Source organism: Pinus tabuliformis, chromosome 3_1 (genome assembly GCF_031772625.1).
Source record: "Pinus tabuliformis cultivar Carrire ecotype Pingquan chromosome 3_1, CPIR1, whole genome shotgun sequence".
NCBI classification, from domain to species: domain Eukaryota; kingdom Viridiplantae; phylum Streptophyta; class Pinopsida; order Pinales; family Pinaceae; genus Pinus; species Pinus tabuliformis.
The window spans coordinates 675,647,612-675,669,614 of NC_142301.1; the positions used below are offsets into that span (position 1 = coordinate 675,647,612).

General features: G+C 34.7%; 2 long non-coding RNA genes across 2 annotated transcripts; both read right to left on the reverse strand.

Annotated features, from left to right (window-relative positions):
* Positions 1–366: 366 nt before the first annotated feature.
* On the reverse strand, positions 367–1,694 carry LOC149188910 (uncharacterized). Its single transcript, XR_016255854.1, has 2 exons — positions 1,186–1,694; positions 367–838 (listed from the first exon to the last, which is right to left on the reverse strand). It is a non-coding gene; the product is annotated as an uncharacterized LOC149188910 (long non-coding RNA).
* Positions 1,695–8,213: 6,519 nt separating this feature from the next.
* Positions 8,214–10,221, reverse strand: LOC149188911 (uncharacterized). Its single transcript, XR_016255855.1, has 2 exons — positions 9,582–10,221; positions 8,214–9,180 (listed from the first exon to the last, which is right to left on the reverse strand). It is a non-coding gene; the product is annotated as an uncharacterized LOC149188911 (long non-coding RNA).
* Between the last annotated feature and the right edge of the window lie 11,782 nt (positions 10,222–22,003).

Consider the following 22,003-nt stretch of genomic DNA (forward strand, 5'->3'; position numbering starts at 1 on the left):
TTTACAATCTATCCAATAGACTCCAAAACAATAAGATTGGTCATTTCCTCTTCAAAGGAGTGCCCAATCACTTTCAAAGATAAGGGCAACCCTTTACACTCCATTAAGAACTCATTTACGGTATATGCAAATCTTCAAATCTTTGCAATGTATGAAGCTGATAGAAGGCATGATTTTTATGGCCATAATGATCATTTTTCAATACCTTGTATATCTTAAGGGAAACTTTGACTTGCTCAAGTCTATCCAACTGGTCTTCCCAATAAGATTTGTCATTTTCTCCGCAAAGATGTGCCCCAACCACTTTCAATGATAAAGGCAATCCCAGCTAAAACAGTAAGAACGCATCCACCATATATTCAAATATTGCGAGTGTGAACATGCTTGTCATGGGATGTTATTAAAATTAAGCCACTTGGCAGAATGACATCCTTGATCGACAAAAATGCATTCAGCTGATTAGCATGAGCTACATCATCTAAGATTATAAGAGCAGAGACAGCTATAAAATGCTCTTAAACATCCCTATACCTTCATCAGCACTATTTATTTCTGGATCCAACTAAATCAATTCTTTAAAAAACAAAGAAAAAGCAAGATCCACAATAATGTGAAAATCTCCGGTTAAAGAATTGTTTTACAAACGTTGTCTTTCCTATTCCACCCAAGCCCATGATCAAGAAACACTGAGCTTTGCTGCCGCAATAACAGAGCTGTAAAAATCAATTGACTTTCCATCCAAACCAGTTCACTATTTGACCATATTGAAAGGTCTTCTTCCACCACTTCACTTTTCAGGAGGTACGGAACAATCCCATCGCTAAGCCTTACCCTGTAACTGTTGCAGTGAACCAAAGAAGCATTATATAGAGTTGTTATGCCTAGAAAGCAAGGCTTTCCCCGAAAACACAGCCTAAATGAATTTAAAGTAATAAAATGAACCAACCTCTATCTATTTTAACCCCAAAACATTATTTTATCTTTTTATGCTGATTTATTTTGAGTGCTAAACAGGTTTAAGAGGTACCTATGCGATTGCATATCAATACAAATAACATATATCCATCTTAATCATTAAACCTTTAGACATCCAGAAGTTTACAGAGCACAATAAATCGGGATTTGAAAGCTCAATACATCAGGGTTTGAAAGAGACCTATAGTAATAAGTGTAAATAGAACTTACAAGTAATTCATGAAGAAGTACAGGTTTACCCTATTGCACGCCTTGAGCTCAGAAGACCGAGATGACGGTAGCCCATTGATTCCTCTTATCATGAAGCAAAAAGGGATATTAACGGAGAAAGTGGTAATACACATTTTGCAGAGAAGTTATGTTAATTCCCTCCCGCTATATTCCTGGTAGTCCATAAAGATTCGCAATCCAGGAGAAATAAGACGGCTGTGTCCTCCTTCCTGCTGTGGGAATATGCAGTGATGGAGGTGGAGGGAGGCTTTTCCCTCTTCCTGCTGTGAGGATATGCAGTGATGGAAGTGGAGGGGGCGCTTTTCCCTCTTCCTGCTGTGGGAATATGAAGTGATGGAGTTGGAGACCGTGGAAACCCAATCGCAAATTCACGATGCTATGGGAATATGCAGTAGAAGCGGAGGGAGCGGAAACCCTAATCGCAAATTCATGATGGATTGAATGCAAATGGGAAATGGAAAGCTTTCGAGATAAGGAGATCGTTGATGGGTTAGTTTTAGGTTACAATTAAAGTCAGTGGAATAATTCTTACGTGGTGACGCGTGATTGAATGGTGGTTCAGTTAGATAATTTTAGCGGATTTGAATGGTTGTTTAGATAAAATAAGATAATTATATTTAGGTTGAATTAATGATCACAAAGTGTCAAAGGTAATGTTGAGCACATTGATGTCTATAAGTGCCTGAGAATCAAATGGTCTTTTATAAAAAAAATACAATGCATGAATATAAAAGGTATAATACATGAACATAAAAGGGACAATGTATGGAATGTCGTGACGGAAAAGATCTAGGGGCTAATGGGTTTGAGGATCATACCCATCTCTCGTAACCTCTGAGATTCGATGAAGAACACTGAAAAAAATTCCACAAAGTTTGTTGGCCTGATGAAGGGGCAGTGGGAGGTACGCATTGTCCACTAACTCGTTGTCTAGGAGAGTTTGCGCACTGCTAAGCTCTGGAGGACCTAGTGTGTCTCCCAGGGACAGATCTGAGACGGTTTCCTTGTTGAGGTCTCGTGTGGTGGGGTGAGGTCCCACGGATACCCACTGGTCTAGAATCTGGATATGAAACAACATCAATCATTCTCTTTGTGCACCTCTCTGAAGGTAGTACCCTTAAAAATGTTGTGATCCTCAGTGTGGGGTCGGGTCTGATGGGAGGCTGAAGAATATGCACTCGAAACCTGAGAGCCTTCTGCATATATAGGGCCAGACATCTGAAAAAGTCTGAAACTCTCAATGGAACCTTCCTCTGATCTCATAGTAGGTAGGGGATCCAAAAAAAGTGCACCTCGGTCTCTACTTCTTGCAAATGACATATATGGCAGATTCTTTCTGGTCTATCAATCTGGTGATCCATCTCTACCCGAAGTCGATGAAAACCTACTCTGAACTAGCCTAGAGGAATGCAAAGAGCATGCATCTAGTGGTGAAACTATAGCTCGTGACCCTTCCGACGTTAAAGGATCGTTGACCCAGGTGTGTTGAAGGATCAATTAAATATGTATATTGTCATACACCACTATAGATTCATCTTAAATCATGATTTATCAAATATCTTGAGGGATCAAATAACCTTAGTGGATTTGAATGGTTGTTCAGATATCTCGTGACCCTTCGGAAGTTGAAGGGTCGTTGACCCAGGGATGTTGAAGGATCATTTAAATATGTATATCGTCATACACCATTATAGATTTATCTTAAATCATGGATCATTTACATATTGTCATACACCATTATAGATTTATCTTAAATCATGATTTATCAAATCTCTAGAGGGATCCACTCTCTAGAGGTGCAGAAATTCTTCAAGTTTTGCTCCCTTCTTGGTTAGGATGCTTCACTCATATGCTATTTACTTTCCTTCAACTCATGAAAACCTTTTGGTAATATAATTATAGTATGCACATAATCATACATCAATGTAAACCCATATTAAATTTGGATATATGAAGTGTCAAGAAATGCCCAAATTTGCCAAGGTGCAAACATTCTTTAAGCTATTCTCTCTCAAGGTTAGCTCTCTTCTCACTTGCAACACTTCACTAATATGCTATTTAATTTCCTACCCCTAATGAGAACATTTTATGGTAAAGGTGAGAGATTTTGAATTTATCATATTTTTACATTCAAACAAATTATTATGAAATTATTTAAAATATGCATTAAAACAATTATCATGAAATTATTCAAAAACATGTATATTAAAAATGCTATGCATAAGTGCAAATAGTCTTCAAGTTTTTCTCCCTTCACACTCTAATGTTTCATATATATGCTACTTAATTTCCTTTAAGTCATGAACCTTAGGTAATAGAATTATAGTGTGCAAAGCCATACATGTGTGTAAATCCATCTTAAATTTGGAGTTAAGTTAAGACTAAATCTATTAAGTGAAAATATTGTACAAGAGGGTACATCTCAAAGAAGCAAGAAGCAACCGGAAATGACAGACCTGTCAACCTGTTGCTATGCAAACAAGGAGCTACAACAAGACATATGAAACTTACCCTGCAATAGTGGTTCCAACACGAGGTTTTTTCCCTTTTCGATTCTTGACTGCAACCCAACCATTTTGAGGTGGATGAGCGATTACAACTTGAAGATTGGGATCTCCCAGGAAACTCTCCTTTTCTGAATCTGAGGACTAAATTTATTGAGGTGCAAACATTTAAGTTTTTCTCCTCAAACTTCACTCTCTTGCCATTTGAGACACTTCACAAGTACACTATTTAATTTGCTTTGACCAATGAGAATATTTGATAATAAATAAATTTGGAATTTACTAAATTTTCACTTTCGAACAAATATTGTGAAATTATTTAAAAAATACATTCAAACAATTATCATAAAATTATTCAAAACATACATTCAATTAGAGGTATAAACATTCTTCAACTTTTGATCCCTTCTCATTAGAGATGTTTCAACTCATGAAAATATTTGGTAATAGAATTATGGTATGCACATAAACATACATTAGTGTAAATCTATCTTAGATTTGGATTTATTGATTGTCAAAAGAGACCCAAACTTGTCGAGGTGCACACAATCTTCAAATACACTTTTTTGCCCTCACGTTGGTTGAAAATGATTGTTATTGATGTGGAAGGTTGTCCAAATGAAATAGAAATTTACATAATCAAATAGCGTATTTCAAGACCCTTTTTATGATATGTGGTAGGACTTCTAACTCCTCGGGGTGGAGGAGAAATAATTTTTTTAATAGATTACTATATATACCCTACTAGAAGACAAGTTTTCCCAGCGCCTTGAGCCCCACTTGTTTAGTATAAATAAGGCCATTCATGTGACTCATTATAACACGCTGGTGTGAGGAATAAGACAAACCACGAAAGATCTGAGTCAAGGAAGGACTACAAAGAAGACAAACCTAGAGGAAGGAAGTCGAGTTGGAGAAGGGCTTTTAGCACAATTCTTGTGAAGGGTCTCACTCTATTTTGAAGCTGAGTTTTAGTTATGGACAGGAGATCGAGTTTCAGTCCTATTTGAGGCCTAGTTCTTTTCAGGCTGAGGGTTGTTGAGGATGCCACACGCTAATAGACACTGAGTTCTATTTTGTTAGAGGTCGAGTTTTGATCTAATTTTAGAGGTGGTCAAGGTATGTTAGAGGCTATTATCAACTCTGATTTTTGGAGGCAAACCCAAAGGCCAAAGGCCAAATTTGTGTTACACTTATTAGACTTGAAGGAGACTAAGATAGTGAACAACAAGAAGCCTCTCAAGGTCATATCAGAGGTGAATATCTTTGTTATGGACCAACATTAGAAAGAGTGCCAAAGGGTGAATAGTAAGCTTTATCAAAGGACAAAGCGGAGTAGTAAGGAAGGAGTGAATGAAAGCTCTATCTAAGGACAAAGCATAATAGTAGGGAAGTTGTATTGAAAGAATGATATACCCAAGAGTAATCATATACTTTAATTAAGTTAGGTTAGAGTTTTTAGTAGTCAAGATTAGCGAAAACTATTCACAAATACCACAAGGTGAGCAAAACTCATCTCTATACATGAACAAAGGAGAAGTGGAATGTGACCTCACAACATAGAAGTTATGCAGTTGTTTGACCAAGAGTAGGGTAAGATTGTGGATAATTAGAATTAGTAACCAATTAAGCAAAGATAAGTGTTGCAATGTATCTTGATTGTGGTAAGTCAACAAAAGAACAAGTGGTTGTGATCAAGCTTAAAGGAGTGAATCTAAAAATAGCATGGTTGGGGTACAACATCACTGAAAAAAAGGCAATTTGTGTGAACGAGGAGAAGTTGTAAAGTACCTTGAAGAAGTAGCTTAATGCCTACAAATTACTAAGTGCGTGCTCCATTGAGAGGATTAAAGTCTCATATAAGTGAGTGCCTACGAATTTGATGAGTTAGCGCTCAATTAGGCAACTCAAATCTCCTACGGGTTGGTGCTTACAAATGTTATAAGTTAGTATGTTGTACAAAAAAAATTACAAAAGATTTACAAAGATAAATTGTACATATTTTTCTTGTATATAAATTTGATTTTAGTGATTTATGTGCATTAAATGTTTTATAAGCTAAAATTGTTAATATAAATGAAATACTAATTCACCCCACCCAGTGTTTCCAACAAAACTTTGCTTTCTTCTAACTAAAATATTTCGCTGAATTGTTATTTATTTTCCTTTTCCATTATTTAATTAAAAAAAAATTATAAAGTTTTCACATGCCAAATAAAGTGAGATTTAAAATTTATTAAATTTTCACATTTTAAAAGTAAGAGATTTAGAATTTATTAGATTTTCACATTCCAAATGAAGTAAGAGATTTAGAATTTATTAGATTCTCACATTCCAACCGTTATAAAGAAACTATTTAAATATAAAATTCAAACAAATATCATGAAATTATTCGGAACATACTTTCAAATTGGCCTGTAACGAGCACTTCTTGTCCAAATGAAAACTCCACTGCCCAATACATTCACTTATTTAGCGATTACAGAGCTCCGCTGTTTCCGATTGATAATGGGTACTCTCTCCCGAGCAGGATTTAGAGAAAGCAGTGAAATTTCAATTATAAATATAATAAATATATTTATGATGGATAAAAATAAACATTGAAAACTCTTATATTAGAATTTTTTATAATCAGGGTATATGATTCCTTATATTACAAATCCCAATGTATTTATCTCAATATACTCGAAATTTTGTCGATGAGAGAACTCTGGCCAATTATGGTTTTTTATATATGAACAGGTTTGCGCTTGTTTGTGCTTACTGCAAAAAATAATAAGAGTTTGAAATCACATGACAAATACTCGTATGCATATCAACTGGATGTCTAAATCACATCTGGAAATTTTATTATTTCGCGTTACTTCATCTGAATCAGAAATAAATTGAATGCATAAAACAGAATAGCAACTTGTATGCAGTGTGCACAGAACAACACAAAATTGTATGGATATTCTCAGTTTAGGGTCACAGATGAGAACAGCGATAAATTTGTATGCACAGAACAACAATTTGTATGTATATTCTCAGTTTTGGGTCACAATATGCTGGTAGCTGATATTCAGCCCAGACATTCGTTGAGTGATAATGAGATTAACAACAGCGACATCAACATTTACGCACAGAACAATTACCAGATTACTTAAATAATTGAGGGGAGAATGAAATTTAGTTCATTTATGCACAGAACAACAACATACCTACGCTCATTGGACAGGTGTATTAACTTTTTTAGGGTTTCAACAAGCAAGCACAAGCGAGCATTGAACTGTTTATTACAAAAACCAAAAATAATGGGATCTGCATGTGTCGGGCACTTCAAAGCCGTAGGAACATTTCCCAGAGGGATCTGGGTTATATTTTCAAATTCTGGAGGCATTTCCAATCAGATCCGATACAGGGGGGTCTGCGATTCCATCTTCTCTGCCAAAAGGCTAAAGTAATGCTTAGATATATTCGTATATAATCGGAACATGTTAGGAACTGTCAATATCTGAAGGATAATATGAATGACACACAATAGAATATATTAGCTCCTCGAAACTTTACATGTCAGGATGGCAATGGAATGTGATTTGTTACAGAAACAACAAACTTGATATACACTCCATTGTGATTTGTTACAAAAAACAACAAACTTGATATAGACTTCTTCAGGCAACAACTGGTATTTAGTTTCCAGCTCCTCACAAATTTTGATCTCCAACATAAGTTCAAATTCTCAACCATGCTCTGATGTTTATTGTGTGTTGCATATACAGGACCACTTTCACCTTATTTGTGTCTTGCTTCCCAAATACTGCAAAGATAGACTCGCTTAAAACTATTTTATATAAAAATGTCATGCGCATTTTAGGAGGGTAAAATAGTAGTGAATCATAAAAAATGAACTGCATCTATTTACTCTAAATCAATAGGGAGTGTGGAACTAAAATACCAAGAATTCACATGCCAAATAAATGATTGATTAAATTAGTCACTTTCATATCATTTCCTCAGTGCACTAATATTTCCAATTTGGGTAGAAACATCCACTATCAACTCCAAAGCATTATTTCATATTTGGACTGCAATACAAAATGCTAATGGGATTTGTGGCTAATTGTTGGTTTGAATAGCAGATTTCCTTGTTGTATGGAAAACCAGTGTCAGAGTGTTCATTTTTTCAACAATCATATCTAACAAAATGTTATGCTCATTAGTAACAGCCATACTGGGCAAGATGAGCTTTCATATAATTATAATGTGCTGGCATTGGTCCATGAATATTCTGCGGCATGTTCAACGAAAATAAATGATTGTGGGAAATAAAATCGTTACATTGCTTCGAGCAACAAACAAAATAAAAATATCAAAATATGACTCTGCAATTTTTTCTTGGCTGAACATTGAAACATAGTGATCATCAACATGAAAGCAAAGGGATGCGCAATGAACACTAAGATGACACTGTATAATAAAGTGGGCAGTGGAAATCCCCAAAATAAGAAGAATGACCATTATGAAAATCTAAGACCATTTATGATTACAAGGCCAATACATCTGAAATTTGGAGAAGCTGACCAGCCGTAAGGGAGCAATGACTATCTTTCTAGATAAACATTCACCTGAGTCATCTTCTTGTGGGTGTACATCATTGTCTTCCCGCAACTAATCTTAAATCTCTTACATATCTAGGTGAAAATCCCTATTTGCTGAAATCTATCTATCTAAACTCTAAAACAATAAGATTTGTCATTTCCTCCTCAAAAGAGTGCCCAATCACTTTCAAAGATAAGGGCAACCCTTTACACTCCATTAAAAGCTCATTTACCAGATATTCAAATCTTTGCGAAGTATAACGCTGAAAGAAACCATGATTTTTATGGCCATATCCCTGTCTTTTCCCAACCATTTTTCAATATCTTATATATCTTAATGGGCACTTTGACTTGCTAAAGTCTATTCAACTAGTCTTCCCAATAAAATTTGTCATTTTTTCTACAAAAAAGTATCCCAACCACTTTCAAAGATAAGGGCAATCCCACACAAACCAGTGAGAAAGCATCCACCAGATATTCAAATCTTTGCAGTGTGAACATATTTGCTGTGAGATGTAATCAAAATTAAGCTATTTGGGCGAATGGCATCCTTGATCGACAAGGATGCATTCAGCTGATCAGCATGAGCTACATCATCTAAAACTGAGCAGGGACAGCTAAGAAATGCTTTTAAGCATCTCTTTACCTTCATCCGCATTAATTTGAAAATCTTCGGTTAAAGAGTTGTTTTAGAAACGTTGTTTTTCCTACGCCACCCAAGCCCATGATGAAGAGACACTGAGCTTCGTTGCCGCAATAACAGAGTTGTAAAGATCATTTGACTTTCCATCCAAACCAGTTCAATATTTGACCATATTGAAAGTTCGTCTTCCACCACTTCACTTTTCTGGAGGTACTGAACAATTCCATCCATAAACCTTACCCTGTCACTGGTTGCAGTGAACCAAAGAAACATTATATAGAGTTGTTATGCCTAGAAAAGCAAGGTTTGCCCCCAAAAAAACACAACCTAAATGAATTTAAAGAAATAAAAACACTAACAGATCTATTTTAACTCCAAAAATTATTTTATCTTTTAACCCCCAAAAATTATTTTATATTTCTATGCTATTTATTTTGAGTGCTGAACAGGTTTAAGATGTACCTATGCGATTGTATACCAATACGATTAACACATATCCATCTTAATTATTAAACCTTTAGCCATCCAAAAGCTTACAGAGCACAATAAATCAGGATTTCAAAGCTCAATACATCAGGATTTGAGAAGGATCTTACTAATAAGTGTAAATAGAACTTACAAGTAATTCATAAAGAACTACAGGCTTACCCCATTGTACGCCTTGAGCCTAAAGACCGAGATGATGGTAGCCCACTGATTCCCCTTATCATGAAGCGAAAATGGCGATATCAACGGAGGAAGTGGTACTGAAACATTTTCAGAGAAATTAAGTTCTTTCCTGGTAGTCCATAGGAAAAATAAAACGGCCGTTTCCTTCTTCCAGCTTCGGGGATATGCAGTGATGCAGGTGGAGGCGGAGGCGGAGCTTTTCCTTCTTGCTGCTGTGGGGATACGGAGTGATGGAGGTAGAGGTGGAGGCAGAGGCGGGCGTTTTCCCTCTTCCTGCTGTGGGAATATGCAGTGATGGAGTTAGAGGCGGAGGAAACCACAATCGCAAATTCACAGTGCTCTGGAAATATACAGTGATGGAGGTGAAGGCAGGGGAAACCCTAATAGCAAATTCACGATGGATTGAATGCAAATGGGGAAGGGGAATGGAAAGCTTTCGAGATAAGCCGTTCGTTGAAGGGTTAATTTTTAGTTATAATGAATAATTGCGTGGTCACCCCTGAGTTGAATGGTGGTTCTGGGTTCAGGCAGATAACCCTAGGATTTGAATGGTTGTTGAGATAGCTCGTGACCCTTCGGAAGTTGAAGGGTCGTTGACCCAGGCAAGTTGAAGGATCATCTAAATAGTTCAGCGTTCTAGAAGTGGTGGAACGTTAGTTCAAAAAGTTTTGCCTAATTGATTTAGAGATTTGAACGCTACCTTCCCTTGGAAATATGTTTTGATTAAGTAATAAAAGATATGTTATAATTGTTCTTTACCTTCAAGTAAAAGTATTTGGATTAAATTGATAGTAACTTTTTTCTATTTTTTATTTTTAATATGAATAAATTATTTGTGATTTTTTTTAATATGTATTAATTATATGTGATCATTAATTATTTATTTATGTAAATTTATTTTTAAATGAGATTTAATTTTATACATTAATATTTTTATTGTTTTATCTATTTTTAAATTATATAAATTTATTTATTTTTACTTCGTGAGGCATTTCCTGTGAAATCAACTTTCCTCTTAAGTTATGTATACATTTTTGAGCCTTTGATTTAAATGTTAGAAGATTAAAATAATTTTAGCCATCCGATGATTGATTCGACAGGTACAGTTAGTTAGAAATTTAATTACACATTTTAAAAATGGCAGCATCTCGCTCTTGCCCTGGCTAGTCTTTACTTTCAGGTGTTTCTCGAACTGGAGACCTCGCCCTTGCCCTCGCTCAACTCTACTTCCAGGGATCATCTAGACCATAAAACCAAAGGGAAAAAGCTTTGTTCTTGTTTTATTTCAGGCATAGGAATCTGAAATCCATGGGATTCATTTGATATCAGAATCTTTGCTACAATTCGTTTGATATCTGAATCTCTTCTGCCATAAGGCAGCGAAGGATCTACACACTTGTTCCCTTTATTTCCCAAGTCATGGCTATTAAGTTCTAAGTCAGTGACCTTTCATTCTTTTGCTCAGTTAATATTTTATGAGTAAGCTTTTAACTTTTCAAAATCTCTATTACTTTCAACGCACTTAGTTTCTCCTGAAACATTGGCATCTACCACTGACCAGGGTTTAGATGGGTCTGCTTTCCAGGGTAATCTCCTTTGTTTCGACAGGGTCTTTCCAAATTTTTGCAAGCAAACTAGTAACACATCTCTTTTATTTATTTTATTTTTTATCATTTTTTATGTAGAGTCATAATTTATCTCCTTTTTTGTTATTCAAGTTAGAGGGACCAATTTTGCACTTGGCCTTTTTAAAGGCAGCTAAGGATCTACACACTTGTTCCCTTGGAACGGCTACACATAAGGTTACCTCTGCTTTTGAACAACCTCCAGCTCATGGGCTTAATGTTCCCAGAACTTGGGCCTTCAACGACGGCCAGTACAAGGCACTGCAGACTTCTCCTAGTGTATATGATGAACAAGTCTTTCAGGTCTGTGCATGGGCCCTTGCAATAAGTCAATCGTTGAATCCCTCCACCAATTTTATTTTTTTTTGGGTGTCTGAATGTGCTGGCATTGCTTGTCTTTCTGAATCTTGTGCATGTTTTGGTTTCTCTGTTTTGTGATGAAGGCCTTGGACTCTGAAGCCAAGAAGTATGGTCTCAGACTAATACTAAGCCTTGCGAACAATTATGTGAAGGAAAGGCCCAATATGTACAATGGGCTCGCAATGCTGGACAGAATCTCAACTCTGAGTATGATTTCTTCACCAATCCCACTGTTAAAGGCTACTATAAGAACCATGTTAAGGTAACAAAGCATATAAATGTCTTTCTCTATTCATTATATGTAAAGAGACTAATTTGTATATAATAGATACACAAAAAACTAATCAAATATGTGTTCATCAATGTGTTTTCCTACAGACTGTATTGACTAGAGTGAACAACATTACTAGAGTGGCCTACAAGGATGACCCTACAATCTTTTCCTAGGAGCTCATGAACGAACCTCATTGTCAAAGTGATCCTTTGGGGAGGACCATCCAGGTCAGATAACGACTTTTGTCTTTGAATAGAAACTGGAAAGTGGAAAACAATTGTAATCCGAGATTCAATCCAGATTGGTGTCTTTTAAGATCTCATTTCTATGGTTGAACATCACTGTTACTGTTAGTAGCTCTTTTAGATTCATAGTTTGGTGGGTTTTGTAAAAACAAAACTGAATGAATTGTACATTTTGGGCGACGATATTGTAAGCATGTTCTGTGGGATGGAAAGAATCCCAAAATACATATTTTGATGCATCGGGGCAGACGATCGTAATGAGATTGCACCCAATAGATGCCTCCAACAAACCCTTTCCGCAACAACCTCTCCTCACTTCTTCAAACCCTTCAACACACTAATTTATAAACAGTGGGTAAGTTATGCACATGCATGGCTTCAAACTTATTAGATGAACATTATTTAATTTCAGATTTAAGAATATTTTTGAAAGTTTCACAACTACTTGACTTCATTTATATGCTATTAGATTTTTAAAATATTTCAAAATATGCAGTTCAATTAAAAATACCCAAACTTATTAAATGTAAAGAATCAAACAGAACAAAAATATTACCATAGTTCCGGGGATTCTTTATGATGTCAAACAGTGTATTATATCTCAGACTAATACTAGGCCTTCAAAATATGCAATTCAATTAAAAATACCCAAACTTATTAAATGTAAAGAATCAAAAAGAACATAAAATATTACCATAGTGCCAGGGATTCTTTATGATGTCAAACAGCGTATTATATCTCATACTAATATTAGGCCTTGCGAACAATTATGTGAAGGAAAGGCCCAATATGTATAATGGGCTCACAATGCTGGACAAAATCTCAACTCTGAGGATGATTTCTTCACCAATCCCACTGTTAAAGCCTACTATAAAAACCATGTTAAGGTAACAAAGCATATAAATGTCTTTCTATGTTTCATTATATGTAAAGAGACTAATTTGTATATAATAGATACACAAAAAACTAATCAAATATGTGTTCATCAATGTGTTTTCCTGCAGACTGTATTGACTAGAGTGAACAACATTACTGGAGTGGCCTACAAGGATGACCCTACAATCTTTGCCTGGGAGCTCATGAACGAACTTTGTTGTCAAAGTGATCCTTCAGGGGGGACCATCCAGGTCAGATAATGGCTTTTGTCTTTGAATAGAAACTAGAAAGTGGAAAACAACTGTAATCAGAGATTCAATCCAGATTGGTGTCTTTTAAGATCTCATTTCTATGGTTGAACATCATTGTTACTGTTAGTAGCTCTTCTAGATTCAAAGTTTGGTGGGTTTTGTAAAAAAAAAACTGAATGAATTGTACGTTTTGGGCGACGATATTGTAAGCATGTTCTGTGGGATGGAATGAATCCCAAAATACATATTTTGATGCATCGGGACAGACGATTGTAATGGGATTGCACCCAATAGATGCCTCCAGCAAACCCGTTCCGCAACAACCTCTCCTCACTTCTTCAAACCCTTCAACACATTAATTTATAAACAGTTGGTAAGTTTTGCACATACATGGCTTCAAACTTATTAGATGAACGCTATTTAATTTTAGATTTAAGAATATTTTTGAAAACTTCACAAATATTTGACTTCATTTATATGCTATTAGATTTACAAAATATTTCGAAATATGCAGTTCAATTAAAAATACCCAAACTTATTAAATGTAAAGAATCAAACAGAACAGAAATATTACCACAGTTCCAGGCATTCTTTATGATGTCAAATAGTGTATTCTATACATTAACATAACCCATTTTAAAACCAAGAAGTGTGGGCTTCAAGGTTTCTAATAAAGATGCACATCTTTTATCAAATGAAAAGGCAACATCATTAAACTCATCAACGCATGCGCCATAGGTCAAGTTATGCAGAGTAATTTGTGAAGGCAAACATCCAAAAGCAGGAAGACTGATAACGACAAATAGGGTGGTACCTTCCTTGTAAATATTCTGTCACAAGAGCCATGGTATCATCAAAAATTTGGTATCAGAACTTTATTTGCATGTAAATTTTGTTAAAATTGCTCAATTATTTTATCATCGATTTTACTAACAGCAGATCAATTCATTCGTTATCAATGTTCTTATTATAGAAAGTGAGAAATATATGTAAGTGATTGAACAGGGACTTATGCCTGCTAACTGCAGTGAAAACTTGTGTAGAATCCAGTGTTTTGGATGGGAAACTAACAAACCTTCTCATGGGCCCTCACTGGCTGATTGTTCCTCTTTGTCGACAACATTTTGGCGCGCACACACAAATAATACTCATTGGATTGGTAGTTGAATGATATAAATTTGCTCTATTGTCTTCTCTGTCTTTAAACAACATCAATATACAATTTATATCATTGACTTTCAGATGGCATTTTGGCAATACAATCGTAAATGGAAGATTCAAATCATTTGATTTCATGGATATTTATCATTACATAACTGAGTATATGTTCGACACCTTCATGGTGTTTTACATTTCTATTGTCCATTCAAGTGAGATCACCTATTATAGCTTCACATTGTTATGCATGTCTAATCTTGAAATAACCAGCACTTAACTTGTCAAAATGAGTTCAGAATTTTTCATCTCTACCTATCAATCCTAGCTAAATTCGACCTTAGGAAATCTCCCCTTAGGTAAGGAAGTCCCTTCTTAGCCTTAAAGCGAGAGGCAAGGCCTTGGCTCTCCCATTGGCTTGGGACTTTTTCCTTAGGAGAGGGTTCAAGAAGTAACAGAAACCAAAGGTAAGTCACCTTAAAATCTTTAGATATGTTGCTTATAAGGCGGTTATGGGGGAAGTATGAGTGAATCTGATGCCACCGGTAACCAACTATTGTGTGTTTTTCTGTTTTGACCAAACAATGGAATATAGGCTCTTCAATCATTGTAGAAATTAGGTTGTCGTGAGCATGGCTGTGAGAATAGATGAAAAATATGATCAAAATCAAGTTATTTCAGCCTCAAAAATGGATGATGACTGCCAGTTTGAAGTTAAAAATCAGCTGGTCTACAAAGAGAACAGGTCAAGTTATGCAGAGTAATTTGTGAAGGCAAACATCTGAAAGCAGGAAGACTGATAAGGGCAAATAGGGTGGCACCTTCGTTGTAAATATTCTGTCACAAGAGCCATGGTATCATCAGAAATTTGGTATCAGAACTTTATTTGCATGTAAGTTTTGTTAAAATTGCTCAATTATTTTATCATCGATTTTACTAACAACAGATCAATTCATTCCTTATCAATGTTTTATTACAAAAATATATCTAAGTGATTGAACAGGGACTTACGCCTGCTAACTGCAGTGAAAACTTGTGTAGAATCCAGTGTTTTGGATGGGAAACTAACAGACCTTCTCATGGGCCCTCACTGGCTGATTGTTCCTCTTTGTTGACAACATTTTGGCACACACATGGATAATACTCATTGGATTGGTAGTTGAATGATACAAATTCTGCCCTACTGTCTTCTCTGTCTTTAAACAACAACAATAGACAATTTATATCACTTACTTTCAGATGGCATTTTGGCAATACAATGGTAAATAGAAGATTCAAATCATTTGATTTCATGGAAATTTATTATTGGGAGTGTGAGTTTCATGCTTGTGCCGAGAAACAAAATGTGAGCTATCCTTGTCAGAGCTTGTTGCTGTATGGGTAGCATTGGAAAATTTACTTGGTTCTTCAAGCAGGTCATCAGGAAGTTTCAACAGTTCTGGTTCTGATTCTGTTGGAGTCCATTCAATGTTCATATTCTTTTGTTATTTCTTTCATAGGCTTCATCTTCACTTCCCCACTAGGTTTTCTTAGAAATAAATTGTCAATAATCGTTGTATTAACACAACAGTTGGGGCGTAGTTTCGCTACTACAGCTGCAAATCCTTTACCATACTTTGCTATAAATAGCTTGTCAATATCTAGAAGTTCTGGAATGTCAACACATCTTGAAGTTGTGAATATTAAACTTGAAAGAGCTTCCCGCAAATCAACAGGATATTTCCCCTGGGATTCAATGATTTGCAGTCGTGCCACAATAGATTCACAAAATAGTTCAATGATATCATATGCCGCTATGATATTTTACTCTCTTAATATATGTTCAACTTGGATCCTCGCACTTGGTTCCTCACCAGATTGGAGAAGAAGAGGCAACTCCCTCTTCATAATCTGCAGCTACATATCTCTCTTGTTCCTGTGCAGCGTTATGTGTGACATTGTGAGCCTCAACAAGGTATTGCATTTTGAAGATTTGAAACTTTTCCCAAACAGGATGCCTCTATTGCAAGTGAACATGGAGGGTCGATTGCATAGGGAGCGTTCCATGTACGTCCATTCACATGTTGATGTTGTCATTCTTCCACACTTTATGTCTTATGGTGTTTCCTTTGCAACATCTGGTGTAAATGCTAGTATATATTTATAAAAATTAAATATATTGAATTAGAAATGATTAGATTTTTAAATATCATTTTCTTATATATATATACTTTAATTAATGCTTGTATTTTTTTTATTCTTTTTTTCTATTAAAGAATTTAATTTTTTTCCGTTGCAATATAAAGAGGGTATGTAATATATCTTATATTTCTTTAAATGCAATTAGAAATAATCAATGATGACAACAATCAACAACTTTAAAGTTTTAAATCCCCGTGGACATGATGCAAACTAGAGAAGGAAATACATTCTTCCTTTTCTAAAAGGATTATAATGCTAGATTATGTGAATTCAAAATACATCTTTATGGCAAGTTAATAATGAAGGTCAATATTGGAAACGTTCATGTATTAGTTCTTCTTTTAGTAGACATATTCCAAAAAACAATTGTTGCATATATCAATCCCTTTATCTTTTTTATTCAGAATAAAATCCAATTGGAAAAGATCTTTCATAAACATGTGTAGGGTGTTCATAAGTTTTTCTTCGAAGAGGAATTGGCGAAAACATCTCCATGGACATTGTTTATTATATTAATGATAATATTAAGAATGCATGATTACGTGTATGTAAGAGTCAAAGATTTCAATAAGATGCGTATTTAAATGGTTTATACAAAGATCATGAAAAGGTAAGAAGTTGCAAATTTGTTACTTGAAAAGGTTATTTCTAATACAAATATCAATGTATTTATGATCCAAATTTAGTATATATTATAAGAGATTTCGATACTAAATTAAAGAGACCTAATGCCTTTCATGTGCACATTCTCAATGGATAGAGTCAGTGAATATGGCTTTCTTTTATTTTTTAGATATCTACTATTAAGAACATCCAAAAACCTAAGATAAAAATTTGATTCATATGAAACACCATTAAAATAGAATCATCATGCATCTGCTAAGAGATCCCCTTTTAAACTTTGTTTTAGATATTTAACACTAGTGTCATTTAATATTGTATATAAACATTATAAAAGAAAAGTAAGAATCTTATTTGATGAAGAGGGTTCCCTAGACATGTTAGGAACTGTATTTGTATCTAGTTAAAAAATAAAATGCTTCGTAGTTCAATGGTTCTTATTGTTATCTATAACTGATTAAAATTTCAAGTGAATGATAGAAGATGCTTCATTACGACTATCATTAAATGACATTTATCGAGATTTAAAAACTGCTAATAAGGTGAATGGTGTTATTTATAAAAACTAATGATATTATTAATGTCTAGATAATCTTCGGCAAAATCACATAATCAATCTTTTGTCGACGCGTTTCGAACCAACCAGTGTGGTTCATCGTTAGGACAAGTTGAAGAATTGATCTGGCTTAGCTTGATTAAATAGAGTGTGCAGAGACTCCAACGGCTATATTGCAACAGCTAATTTTGACCTGAGGATCAAAGTCAAACCACTGATATTATTATTAGTTAATTGAATAATATACTAAATTTATTGTTTTAAACATAATGGTCATTATATCTTCATATTTAATAGAAAACATATATTTATTAATATCCCCAAATTATTTAAATAGTATTATTCTTAGAATTTAGTTACAATAGGTAACTGTGTAATTGTTTAAAGGGTCCAATGGTAAATTAGATATAATGGTCATTAATAAATTATGGTAAACTAAATAATGTTAAACCAAATAAAATGGTCATTAATAAATTATATCTTCATATGACCTATCTTTATTATTATTCTTAAATAAATTAAATACCATAAATAGTATTAAATTACTATTATTTTTATAATATAGTTACAATAGGTAACTGTGTATTTATTTAATAATGATTATTAAATTTAAGAATAATTCAATTAACTAATAATAATATCAGTGGTTTGACTTTGATCCTCAGGTCAAAATTAGTCGTTGCAATATAGCCGTTGGAGTCTCTGCACACTCTATTTAATCAAGCTAAGCCAGATCAGTTCTTCAACTTGTCCTGACGATGAACCACACTGGTTGGTTCGAAACGCGTCGACAAAAGATTGATTATGTGATTTTGCCGAAGATTATCTAGACATTGTTATGGATCACAGAAGTCTAAATTCCTTAATGATATTATTAATATTTAAAAATTGTTTGCTCATGTGAAAGTGAATGTGAATGGAGTTATTTATGAAAATATTAAAATTTATTTTATAATGGTTTATAAATAAAATTAAAATAATTATATATTTACATATATATTAAATTAAAATTAAAATCTCATACTGATTTTCGAGGTTTGATATTAGTAAATGCATTGATGTTGTGATGACGATCCATTACAGGATCTTCTGACGGAGCAGAGAGGTGATGTGGCAAGCAGTATAGTGTATGAAGCACAAGAAAGAGCTAGAGATTTTGTTCTTGGTTGTTTAGGATTTATTAACGACCTCCAGCAAAAAGTAGCATAGCTGCAATCGAAATTGGCTTCCACAAAAGTAGGGTAGGTTGACATCAATGTGCAACATGAATTTGACAATGCATCACCACACATTTTAGACAATGATGTTGACTCTCTGCAGCTATGGGAGCCACTGTGGAATGTTTCACTGTTGCTCCATTCCATTGTACAGTAGTATGTACGCGAATAGTAGAAAATTGATGACATCTATCGTAGTCATACAATAATTTAGGAGTATATTTATGGGTCTCGGATTGGAGTAGATCTATGAGTGAAGGGGTTTCAAGCAATTGGCAAGGGAAGTCAAAGAGTTATTGGATGGTAGAAAATCTAGATCTTCCCTCTCTGGTAAAGGGAGCTAATGTATTGAAGTTTTAGTTTCGTTCTAAATTATGAAATACCAGGTATATGTGAATAGTTGCCTAAGAAATGGCGTACAATACGTTCTAAATTATGAAATATCTAGTATATGTGAACAGTCGTCGAAGAAATGGTGTACAATACAATGGCTTACAATACAGTGGTGTACAACATAGAGATCTATGATGTTGGACGCATGGTACAAATAAATGAATGAATGGACATCCTTGAACATCGGTGATTTGACGGGCTACGTGTCCATTTTTTATTTGAAGGAGGAGGATGAAATTGAAGGTCTGTGATTGACTGGGGTGGACAGTGTTTTCTCACCCCAAGCTCGCAGAGAAAACGCCTTTCAACATAATTACAAAGTAAGATGTAAGTGTTATCATTACAAAGAAAGTGTGAAAGTGTGTGCCCCAAGGGTTATCATTAGAAAGTGTGAGTTGTAAGTCTTATCATAACAAAAAATGTTTGAGTCGTGAGTCTTATAAGTGAATATTAAGTGCATTTTTATGTGATTAATGTGATTTTATGATAGTGAAATGTTTTGAAATAAAAAAATTAAATTGTTAAATTAGGTAGGTTAATAAGTGAGTTACAGAGATATTACAGTACGATTATGAGATCATTTATAAGGAGGGAAAAAAATGCAACCATAAATGCATTTTTAGGAGACGTTAACAAGGTTTTTCTTTATGCACTCTCTATGTTACAATTCAATTGGGTGGAAGAAACAAGTCTAAAAATGCAACAAAACCCTCATATCGAACCACTAATTCCACAACTACAACAGGTTCCAAAGAACACAATGAAAACACAAGTGATCAGGGGCTCAGTATTTAGCTCAAAAATCAAAGTTATTGGATTGGTTCGAAAATTATACAACTACGTCTGTCTCGTCAAGACGATCGCAACGCAATTCGTTTCACTGAAAATGGAGTCCGGATGAAGGAGAAAATGCATGTTATTTGTTTTCCTAAACAGCTAAAAAAATTGCATAATAGGACAAAATGATGACATGGCAATCCAGTCAGCAAGGGGAATCTTCTTCAGTTTCCGCTCAATGGGGCTATGACAAGTGTCACTTCCGGATTTGCCAGTTTGGTTGTGTGAAGGTGAAATTGCCTAATTATACTAAATTGGAATTTGAATTTGAATTTGTTTTCATTTAAATATTACTTTATATTATATATAATTATTATTTATATTATGTAGAAATTTTGAATAATATGACACATATTCACAGAGATTATCCCGATTATACACTATTGCGGAATACATGCACAATACATAACCTCCTCTACGTTGATCATCAATTTTGCAACATTAAAAACAATGAAACATCAATCGCATGCGCACATTAACACAGTATGTAACCCGGGGAAAGCATACAGCTGAAAACCCCACACTATCTGTATATTATAATGATTGAGAACATGTAACAATACATAGTACAATACTCCTCACAAGTACTCAGTACTATCTCCACCTGTTACACACAAACTAGCTCAGATCTGATGCCTCAAATCTCCTCCACTGTTTGCCCTGCCTCTACTGCGCAATCCTGCATGAGAATAATGATGAATGGCTGAACCAAACTCGTATTTCCTTGGTTGAAACATGCAATCCTCATTGGCATTACTCAATCCCATTGATTGTCTTGCCCTTTCACTTACCTCTAACACCTGTCTCCACTGAATTGTCCATGCACTGAGTTAACTGATGTATTCTTTAGTTGATTTATGAGTTAATAATTAGTGAATTAATTTAGCAATTAATTCACATCACTCATCACTAGTGTATTCGTAGTTAAACTAAATACAACTAGTTTAACCAAGTCAAACTGAACACAACTCCATCAACTCCACAATCAACTCCACCAAACTCAACCACATGAGTTCTAACTGAAGTCCTTCATGCAATAGCTCAACTAACCCATAAGAAAAGCGTATTTCCTTCTGACAACTGCATGTGCCACATCTGTAGCTCAAACTGAAGTGCTCCAAGAGGATAAGATAATGTTTATAGACCAAATATTATTATGAGCTAATAATATTTGAATGTTCTATTTTTAGCCTGGCAGTCTAAAAATAGAAACCGCCCATATGTCTAAAAATAGAAGTCCATCTATTTTTACCAACATGATTAATCATCCACAAATAGCATCCTGCAACTCATAGACCATGATCCATATGTCTAAAAATAGACTTTGCGCCAAAAATAGCATGTGGGCCCATTTAGTGAAGGCGACTCCTTTCCACTAAGCTCCATCATCTTGTTGCATTTTCAACATATTATGTAGTTTTTTTAACTATATATTATATCTAATATATATATATATATATATATATATATATATATATATATATATATATATAGATGAACTATTAAATTACAAATTCAAACTATAACCAAAGTCCGATGGCGCAATTTAAATGGCATATAATATAGTTTCAAACTATGTCAGAGGGCAAAAAAATATGTGAAATGTGCATATATATTTGGTGGAAAACCTTTATATGGGATTGGCAAAGGCGTGTTTGAACCCGTGACCTCCCCCTCCCAAAATCCATGCAACATCATTAGACCACAACAGATATATTTAAACAGAGGCCCCAACACTTGTATTTAATGCAACTACAGTTTTGCCGATGGCGGGGAAGGAGGGAGCCAGCCCTGTGGGCCAACCCCCACC